The 9,196-nt window shown below is 39.5% G+C and overlaps 1 long non-coding RNA gene across 1 annotated transcript; it reads right to left on the bottom strand.

The window, feature by feature from the left end:
* Positions 1–5,824: 5,824 nt before the first annotated feature.
* LOC139220387 (uncharacterized) lies at positions 5,825–6,746 on the bottom strand. Its single transcript, XR_011585764.1, has 3 exons — positions 6,607–6,746; positions 6,109–6,210; positions 5,825–5,977 (listed from the first exon to the last, which is right to left on the bottom strand). It is a non-coding gene; the product is annotated as an uncharacterized lncRNA (long non-coding RNA).
* Positions 6,747–9,196: the final 2,450 nt, after the last annotated feature.

Raw genomic sequence — 9,196 nt, 5'->3', positions numbered from 1 at the left:
AGAGTAATTACACAAGAAAGATTAGGAAGTAAGCTCACTTGGGAAGATACGGTATTTCCTTATAGACCTCGTACATCTCCACTTATAATTAATCTCTCAGCTCTTAAAACTCAGAACATACCTAAATATATTTAATAGACATTCCTGTTGTCAAGCTACAATAAAAATACAAGACAGGGAGGTGTATTCTGTTTAAAGCTCAGTTATGACCAGTCTTACGGTAGATGTGGGTCACTTGCTGGCTCTAAGCTGCCACAGGAAGAGGGCTAAAAGCAGGAAGTTGAAGGCTCTGATGACAGGACCTTCTGGGAGAGATCACAAGCTCAGCCAATTAGCTGCTGAAAGGCTGGTGTTGAACTCTGACCCTGCCTGCCGTACTTTCATTCTACAGAGAGATCTCATTTTGTTCATTAAGCTCGGTGTGGCATATTCTCTGCTGTCTACAGCTTACAATTACACAAGCATCAGAGGCAGGGCAAGGCCACAAATGGTCCAATTACAATTTTACTTCAGCATTTTGACATTTAGAAGAGAGAGAGAGGGGAGAAGAGAGGAGAGTTTTTGTTGAGGAAAAAAATATGATTGTACATTCTTTTACAGAGATAAAAATCCACACCTCCCACGAACTTCTACAAACGTTTGTGCTACAAAATCATTATTATATTGATTTGTTGTGGATTGCACTAATTCCAGTCTATACAGGATATAGGAATTTTCTAGTATTTGATGACAATAGTTTGTCGAGGCTTTATCAAAACTTTTCCTCAAAAGACGTTAACAGCCAGCCCTCATTTTCTAATCAAATGCTGAAAGATTTCAGCTGGTGCTGTTACTCGCTTCCCTTTTAATGGTAGCCTTTTTTGGAGGGATATTATTGTGCATGTGTGTCTATTAAAAAAAAAACCTAACTCCGTCTGCCTCATCTTCCACCGAGAAAAAAAAATCAAAGCACTACCTCCCATCATAAATGAATGCTGGCGTTGGGTAAATAAACATGCTGAGGCAAATTCTTGTGTGGTAAGACTTGATTTTTAATTATCTCCACCAAAATGCGGTTTGAGTATCTGTCAGTTGATTGTTAAAGTCAGAAATCAATCAGCTTGTCTTTGAGCTGCAATAAGCCCTGCCTCTCTTAGCTACTGTTGCTAAGCATGTGACTGAATAACCACTTGAAGTCATCTATGTATTATAAGACCTGGATACCAGAACCAAAGATGGTACATACACTAAAAAAGTTTCTAGCTTCCATGTTACGTTACTTTGCGGGGGTTGCGGCCCACTGAATATGCCCAGTAAAGTTCATCCCATCATGTCTCTGTGTACCACAGCAGTGACGTCATTCAGACAAAAAAGACAAAGACTTTTCTGGACTTTGGAAAAGTTTTACAATAATATCGCTATGGATTAAAAATATGCATTACAGAAGAGAAGTAACTGCCCATGTTTGTTGTAGGAGGTGTCCTACAACAATATCCCAAGTGGCCACTGAAATTGGAAGCAAGGCTGACCGGCAGCCCAGTGTCCAGTTCTGATAACACATCAATGCTTGAAATTTCCCACAGAAGTAAACAAAAGCAGGCTTTTAATGTCTAGCCAGTGACTATGGAGTTCCTGCTGACTTTATTAACTATAGCCAGCCACTGTAGCATAAGCTAACGCTAATGCTAAGGCGTTGTGAATGGGTTGAAAAGTCACTCTTATTTGAACCCCTTGCATGTGTGGAGATACAAAATGACAGGCTTTCTATGTTTGGTAAGCTGTGATGAACAATCCCTCTTCCGTCAATTAGATCCTGATCAAACAGCACATGCTCTGAGTTATGACAGTAAGTTATCATGCGATGATACCTGATATAGAAGTTTCCTCACGTTATCATAGCCACATATAGCTCAGCTGTGTGTTTGATTTGGCAGTTCACTTCTCAGACATGCAGAAGAGTCTTACTTGTTTATACAGCACATGTATGGCTCCGTGTTTGCATGTGCATGTACTGAGCACACAAGGATATGCACAATCCTGTCATCAGTATTTAAATTAGGACTCTCTTGCGTCTTTTCAAAATGCTTGACCATCTGCAGGCATTCTCTCCACCCTCACAGGGACTTGGACAGCATGGCAGAGGCTAACAGTCAGCCCAATGTGTTTGCACAGTAGCACAGTCTGAAATCTGCCATGGCCTCTGTTTATACTTAGCCACCACGTCGTGTCTCACCCTGCTGATGAGTGTGGGTCTCAGTCAGGAGTGGGCCTGCTCCTTTTCTGCAATAGTGTTTCTATAATAGTGTGTCTGTTTCATCATTGTCTCTAATTTGGTCTTACACAAACCCTGAAATACAGACGTTGGCTAATAGGTTCTTCCTTACCACCTAAAATAGTTCAGGGACAATTTCAATTTAGTCACAGGCTATTAGTTGAGAGAATAAGAAAGATGCATGACCAAATTCAGGAGGAAGTGTGACATTAATTCACTGCTGCAAAGGATAAGTAAGGTTTGAGATCTGGGTAGTGGTTGGCTCGCTTTTCAGACTAGACATTAGTATTGACATTTTTGTTAACTTTATCTTAGAAAAAAGGTGAGTTACAAAGAGAATGCAAGCTGTATGTTTTGTGATTGTGTTTGATGGTTCTTGAATTTCGGTGTCCTGGACTTTGTGTCTGCAACTAAAACTCCATTGTCCATTTTTAAAATGGACAATGGAGGTTTTAGAGGAGCAGGTACAGGACACACAGGCTCTCTGCAATGTATAGAGGTATACATGAGCGAAAGCATACAGATGGATATAGATATACCTATATCAGATGTGTGTGTGTGTATCTGAATCTGAATGAATGTGCATGTTTTTGATGACGTGTTTAAGTTGCCTAACATTATTGATACACTAATCATGTTTTAGTGACCATATGCAGATATTGCACAGGAATAAAATACAGAAAATCATTAGCCTTCCACGAGTCAAGTTGTGCTTATCAAAACTAACTAAAATTACATGCTAAGTACCTTGAGGAGGGTTTTCTTGCAGCCACATTAGTGAGGGGGAACAGGTGTTTACTGGACCAAAACAACTGCAGTGTAAACAGGTGGTGCAGCCACCAACCCTCAAACCACACTGTGTCTCATTCTGCCCACACAGAAATAGGTCACACACACGAAAAAAACCCTCAGAATGAATAAAGTATTTGAACTTCACTTGCAGACAGGAAATTATTGCGGAGCTTAGAGCAAGTGACATATTTGCAATACCCATTTGAACTCAGTTGTTTCTAGTGTTGTATTTTCATGGTGTTGGAAGAGCATTGTCACAAGTTTGTCTTCCACATCTATTTAAATTGATTGGTTCTTGTTATGCATTTAAAACTCCTTCAATAAACTCAATAAAAGATTTCACTTGAGTTGTTTGGGGAAAGGCTGAAAGCTGCCAAGCTATTTAGCTTTTTGTTATGGTCAAAAACAACTTACAATGGCAAGCACATAAAGACAAAAGATTCAACGGACACATTATACATATTCTGTGCGTCGAAGCCATTAAGGTAAACATTTATCCCTTTCTGCCATCGACGGCTACCAAACAGGGCAGGCAGCGCTACATATGTGGCACTATTTTGAGAGATAGAGACAAGAGACAACTTTGGATGACTGACAAGCAACAGCTGGGAAGGAGGATAACACGAGTCTGGAATACAGTGTCACAGGAACACAGGTGTCAGTCACAGCGGCTAATTAAAACAAAGGCGGCAGTGTTAATGAGAAATGATGAGCGAAAGTGCTGCAGCTCTCATTTCTGTCAGTTTAACTTTGACAAACCTATCAGGAAAGAAAGACTCGGTGATCTCAAGAAAGTCTGTAGACAAAGGAGAATTGATTAACTTAGAAAAGCGCTCTCCTCCATTCTAAACACATACAGAGTGATGCTGGACTAGTAGCGAGTATGGCCACACTTCATGGCTATGAACCTCAGGTTTGTGACATGAAATCCTGATTTTTATTTCATTTATATGCACACATAAAGCTTAGACAAAGACAACAAAGGGCATAGTGAATAACTCTAAGCAGTCCTTTTTTGACATGAAAGCGCCTCTGCACTCCAATCACTGAGTGCCATTTCCCATGCGACACAGAATGCCTTTGATATGAGAAAAGAATAGCAAATCCTTGTTTTATAATTCAAATTAAGTAATTATGGTTTGCTCAATAACAACCTTTCTGGATTTATGTATGCAGGAGTTCTTCTCTACAAGTGTCTATAGAAGCTTTCATGGGTCACACTCCCATATTCAATCCACCTCACCTTATTGAGATTGATCAGAGGCCCATCAGATACTGAAGTTAAGGTGATTTTTTAACATTGTTTTTGATACTAACACCGTGTTTCTAAAAATTAACCCTACAATATGTTGTGTGACTGACGCTGTCTCACTGGTCAGACCACAGGATTGTTCCCATTACCAGAGAGGATGTGATTCCAGTTAAAACCACCAGAAAATGTCTGAGCCTGGATTTACTCTGTTTCGCTTCTCCCTGCTGCGGCAAAGATTGATGTGTCAAGACATCTGCTGAGAAAAGTGACACAGTCAGGGACTATTATTATGGTTCTGGAAAATCCATATCGCTGATGAATCAAAAAGGAAAAAAAATCAACCTTGCACTAAAAGGAAAAATCATTTATATTGTAAGGTTTCAATCATAAGAAAACAAATGGAAATTAGGCTTAAATATACAGAATTTCACAGCATAGTGCAGCCTTGCAAAAATGTTTTAAATGTATTTAAATGTATTTAAAACTGTGTACACTGATTTTTTTTAGCCACTTGGTGGCAACACAACACACTTTAAACAGAAAAAGATAAATTATTACCTTTTGAAGTTGATACACATCTACACATCCAGCATGAATAGGACCACATAAGATTTTATTTGATGTTGTGTTTGCGTTCACCCGATGTCCATTATTTGCTCTCTTTCTCTGATGAGGTTTCCACCATCTCCTGAAGAAAGTATTTGGCTTTTTACCTGCTACGTCTGTGTTAAGCAGCTAGTCACTACCTGTGCTGGCAGGTAGCGTACAATCCAGGTTCATCAAAATGAAAAACAGCCACCTGCTGCAGCTGAAAACTACACTGACGAGAGCCGTGACAATGAATCAAAACAGTGAATGTGTGGCCCATAAAGGGGAACAGCAGAGTTAGGTGATAATTTTCTGTGTTTGTCACTAAAGGTTCACCCATCGTTAACATAAAAGCAGCGACTGTAGCAGCTTTTACCCCAGCTTCTCTCACCAGGAGTCGGTGACCACTTTTGGGCTCCATGGAGGGATAGCAGGGGAATGTGGTGACATGTCACTGACCCATCATTAAATATTTTTTACATTCAATACCAATGCTTTGATATACAATATTTGAATTTACATTTACAGATTGTAGTTCATTATATCCGTAAGAAAAAAAAAAGCTGTTCAGTACTTCTTGACAGCCCAAAAATATATGAGGACACATCAAACTATGGTTGGTATCGTCCTTATGCACTCAAGGTTTCACAATGTGAAACACACAGGACACATGCAATGTCTATACATGGCAAAGAAGTTTTAACTGATTAAATGTTAAACAGGCAAACCCAACAGTGGACAAATTACTGTTGCGTGCCTGAAATCGTCTTGTTCCCAGTGCCCGAGTGTGGTCTGCACTGAGGTTCAGGGATACCCGCTAATCTCTGGAATGGAGACGTCCTACAGGGAACCAGATCCAGACACATCTAAATCGTCATCCCATCCAGTAGTGTGTCTAGTCAGTTGAATGACCTTAGCTTGTAAGGAGTCTCTCTCTGTTTCCAAGGCCTGATTCTCTCTCAGTAGTCTTCTCAGCAGGTTGTTGCAGCAGGAACATGACTGGGTTGAATTCTGTTGAAATTGGTCAATCTGGCACCCGTCTGCTATCATGGAGCTGCTGAAAGGAAACCGATCTGTTTCTTCTTTTGAATAAACTGGCAGAAAACAGAAATTGTGGTTTGATTGCAAAACGTTCCACTGACGAAACATATTACAATGGTGACTGCCAGTGTGCTGTGGCTTGTCTCACGTTTTTAAAGACAAAATGTCGATGTGTACAACTTACAGGCAAGGCGCAGGGAGATATTGAGAGTGGCTTGTATGATACACAACACTCCTAAAGTTAAAATCCCAATTCTCAGAAGTCTTCTTCCTGTGGGTGTCACACCTGCATTCTCACACACACACACACACATACACACACACACACACACACACACACTTTATAGTCATTCTGTAATTCAGAGTAGTGACATGCCACCTTACTCCCTCTGAAATGTTCTTCTGTTCTTATGCTTCTGGAAAAATTTGGATGTAAAGAAGTTTTCAGATGATGGTTTGAGCAACAAATCAGATCACCGTCTTGTGTTCACTGAAGCTTTATAATTGTAATATAATATCTAATATCATTCTAATATATTTTATTAAAATACTAAGGTGGTTAGAGTAGATTTTACAGAAAACACAAGCCATAAACATTGGTAAAATCCCTAAAGAACAAAGCTGTTTTGCTGTATCCTTAATTAATTATTCTTTTTTAATCTGTATTTACTTGTGCTCTTACCTGAGTGTTCAGTGTCACCGCTTCTTGTTTCAGTTTTCCCTAGGTCGTGTATAGTGGCGTAGTCAGAAAGCTCAAAATCTTGTGCCATGGTGATCCACCGTGAGAAACTCTGGGCTTAAATTCACAGTTATTCTGACAATGCTGAGAGTCTCTACACTGTCTGATATATATATAGTGGCTCTCTGGGGATTTTTCATGCCTCTAACAGGAAGGAAGTTGGTATTAGATTTGAGGAAACACATACTGTAAATGTAGAGTAAGATTTTGTTGTGAATCAGCCTCTGGAAAGACAAATTTTAGATGTATGAGAGACCCGATATCTGTACTTCATCTGTATTGTATCATTCTGCTTTCACTGTGTATAAAAACTAATTATGGGTCAATTTGGTTCACACTCTTCTCATAGAGATCTCAAAATACTCTTCATGAAAGTGAAAGGAGAAATAATTAATTAAAGCTTTAAACCAAATGGTCAAATCTTGTGGTAAATTGATTGGTAACACCGAGCATTCAATTTTATCTGGGGCTGCAATCAATGTTGTGACCCGACAGAAATCTTTCAGGGTACAATTTAGCTCTAACCAGTTAAAATGGGCATTTCACTCCATATTGCTTGTTTTTGACACTTTTGTCCAAGGAATGGCTAAATCTAAAGGGCAGGTTGCCATGAAATATAATAAACCTTTTCATTAATGACACTCCATGAGCTTTTGTCCACTGCTGCCCTGAGGCCATAGGTCAACATTTTACATGAGTTATTTCCAACTAACGTACAGCTGTTTGTCCGAACAAACAGACTTTATGTTTTTAATCTTGATGAATCTCTAAGAATGCCAACATTTCTATGGAGAGCTCACCCTTGGTCCCGTACTTAAAGCCTTTATTGCTAATTGAAAAGCAACAGGTGTTGGTGCCAATGTGAGGCGTCAGTGGTATAATGACTTAAGCATTCTGAATGGTGGACAAAACTATAGGTGGTGTTTCACAGACCTTTTGTTTTAATATACAGAATAACTCCCATGGTTTCAACGCATGGGAAAATGTTCCCATTGACCCTTTCAAACCTGCAAACACGCAATAACGTGACACTGAAAAATGTAGTTGTATGATTTTGTCATGAAACATTGCTCTATATTACCATTATCCAGCATAAAAAGGAGGAATAACCTCATGCACTGTAGCAATATTATGACAAAAAAAAACTTCTACTTGATTTCAGTAATCAATAATGCAACATATTTATGGGCCGTCTGTAAAATATGTGCTCATGTATCACAACAATCTGAACCCAACAGTGGAAACATAATTCATAAATATATTTCAACTAAATGGAATTATTACATTTGTTGAATGCTACAACACAGGACAGCACATTCAGAGCCCATTCTCAATTTAGCACATGCAGACACACTTTTGTTTGGCATTTTCAGTAAGAAAACGAGATCAAAAGAAAAGTGACAATAGTTGGCTGTGGTACATTTAGTGGCAGGTATCAACTAACACGTGTGATAAAAGGAGAATGCATGTGTATGCAAATGGATGTCGACCTTACAGATAAGATTAAACCATGAACATGTGAATTACACATGTGATAGGCACCTACATGCTCTGTTCAGCTGACATTTATGTATGAACTCTGATTCACCCAATTTAATATTTCCCTAGAGGTGAAATCCAGGGGAAGAAGATGTTAATACCTGTCACCTGAGCAGGCTGCCACAGTAAAAGCACAAGTTTATCACTTCAAATTAAAGCTTCAGTGGCGCAAATAATACAAATACTGACGATACTGTACCACTCCCATATCCTAACAACCACAGGGGAACCGTAGCCCACATGATAGAGCCGTGGAGATGGGTGAAATTAATGGGTGTGTTCGGCTAAAGGAGAGCCTCATGACACCGAGGTGGATTTCAGGGTGCAACAGTGCAATCTAGTGGCCAATAGGAAGACCACAGGAACCACTGAAGAATCTGCTCAGATGGAAATATTTTTTGTGGTTCTTTCATTGCTGGTTAGAGTTTTGAAAATTGTTTAAAAAACTGATTAAATTTTAAATGGTCTTAATATGTGGTACCACAGTGACCTGAGGGCTTTCCGATTCTAATGCTACAGGTTTGAATAGTGCTGGTTTGTGGGGACATCTGCCTTTTTGCTGTGGTGAACCATCATGACAGGAGCTCCAGATTATTTACCATTGCTGCAAAGGTTCAACTTCAGGTAACAACAAAAGCAGTTATGCGAGTGGTGTAGTGACACGGTACAAGTGAATTTAATGAACAGAGGCTTCAAAAGAGATGAGATGTGGGGTGTGCGGTTTGAGAAGATATGAGTATATCATATATAATAACTGTGTATACAGTATTTATAGCTGAGCCCATCCATGCAGAAAAAAACAATTCCTAACTCAGAGGCACACAAATACCTGCACACATGGTCACTGCACACATTCACTAGAAAACATTCAGCCATTCATGCACACAGCCCCTCTCACACTATTCCATACCATGCATCTGTGCCCACACAGTCACAATCAATTACATGAATTCAGATGCACTCATGCAGGAGGGCACACACAAACAACAAGCTG

The sequence above is a fragment of the Pempheris klunzingeri genome, chromosome 2, assembly GCF_042242105.1.
Source record: "Pempheris klunzingeri isolate RE-2024b chromosome 2, fPemKlu1.hap1, whole genome shotgun sequence".
NCBI lineage: Eukaryota > Metazoa > Chordata > Actinopteri > Acropomatiformes > Pempheridae > Pempheris > Pempheris klunzingeri.
The sequence above is the reverse complement of the archived record's forward strand: the minus strand, read 5'-3'. Positions and strand labels throughout refer to the sequence as shown.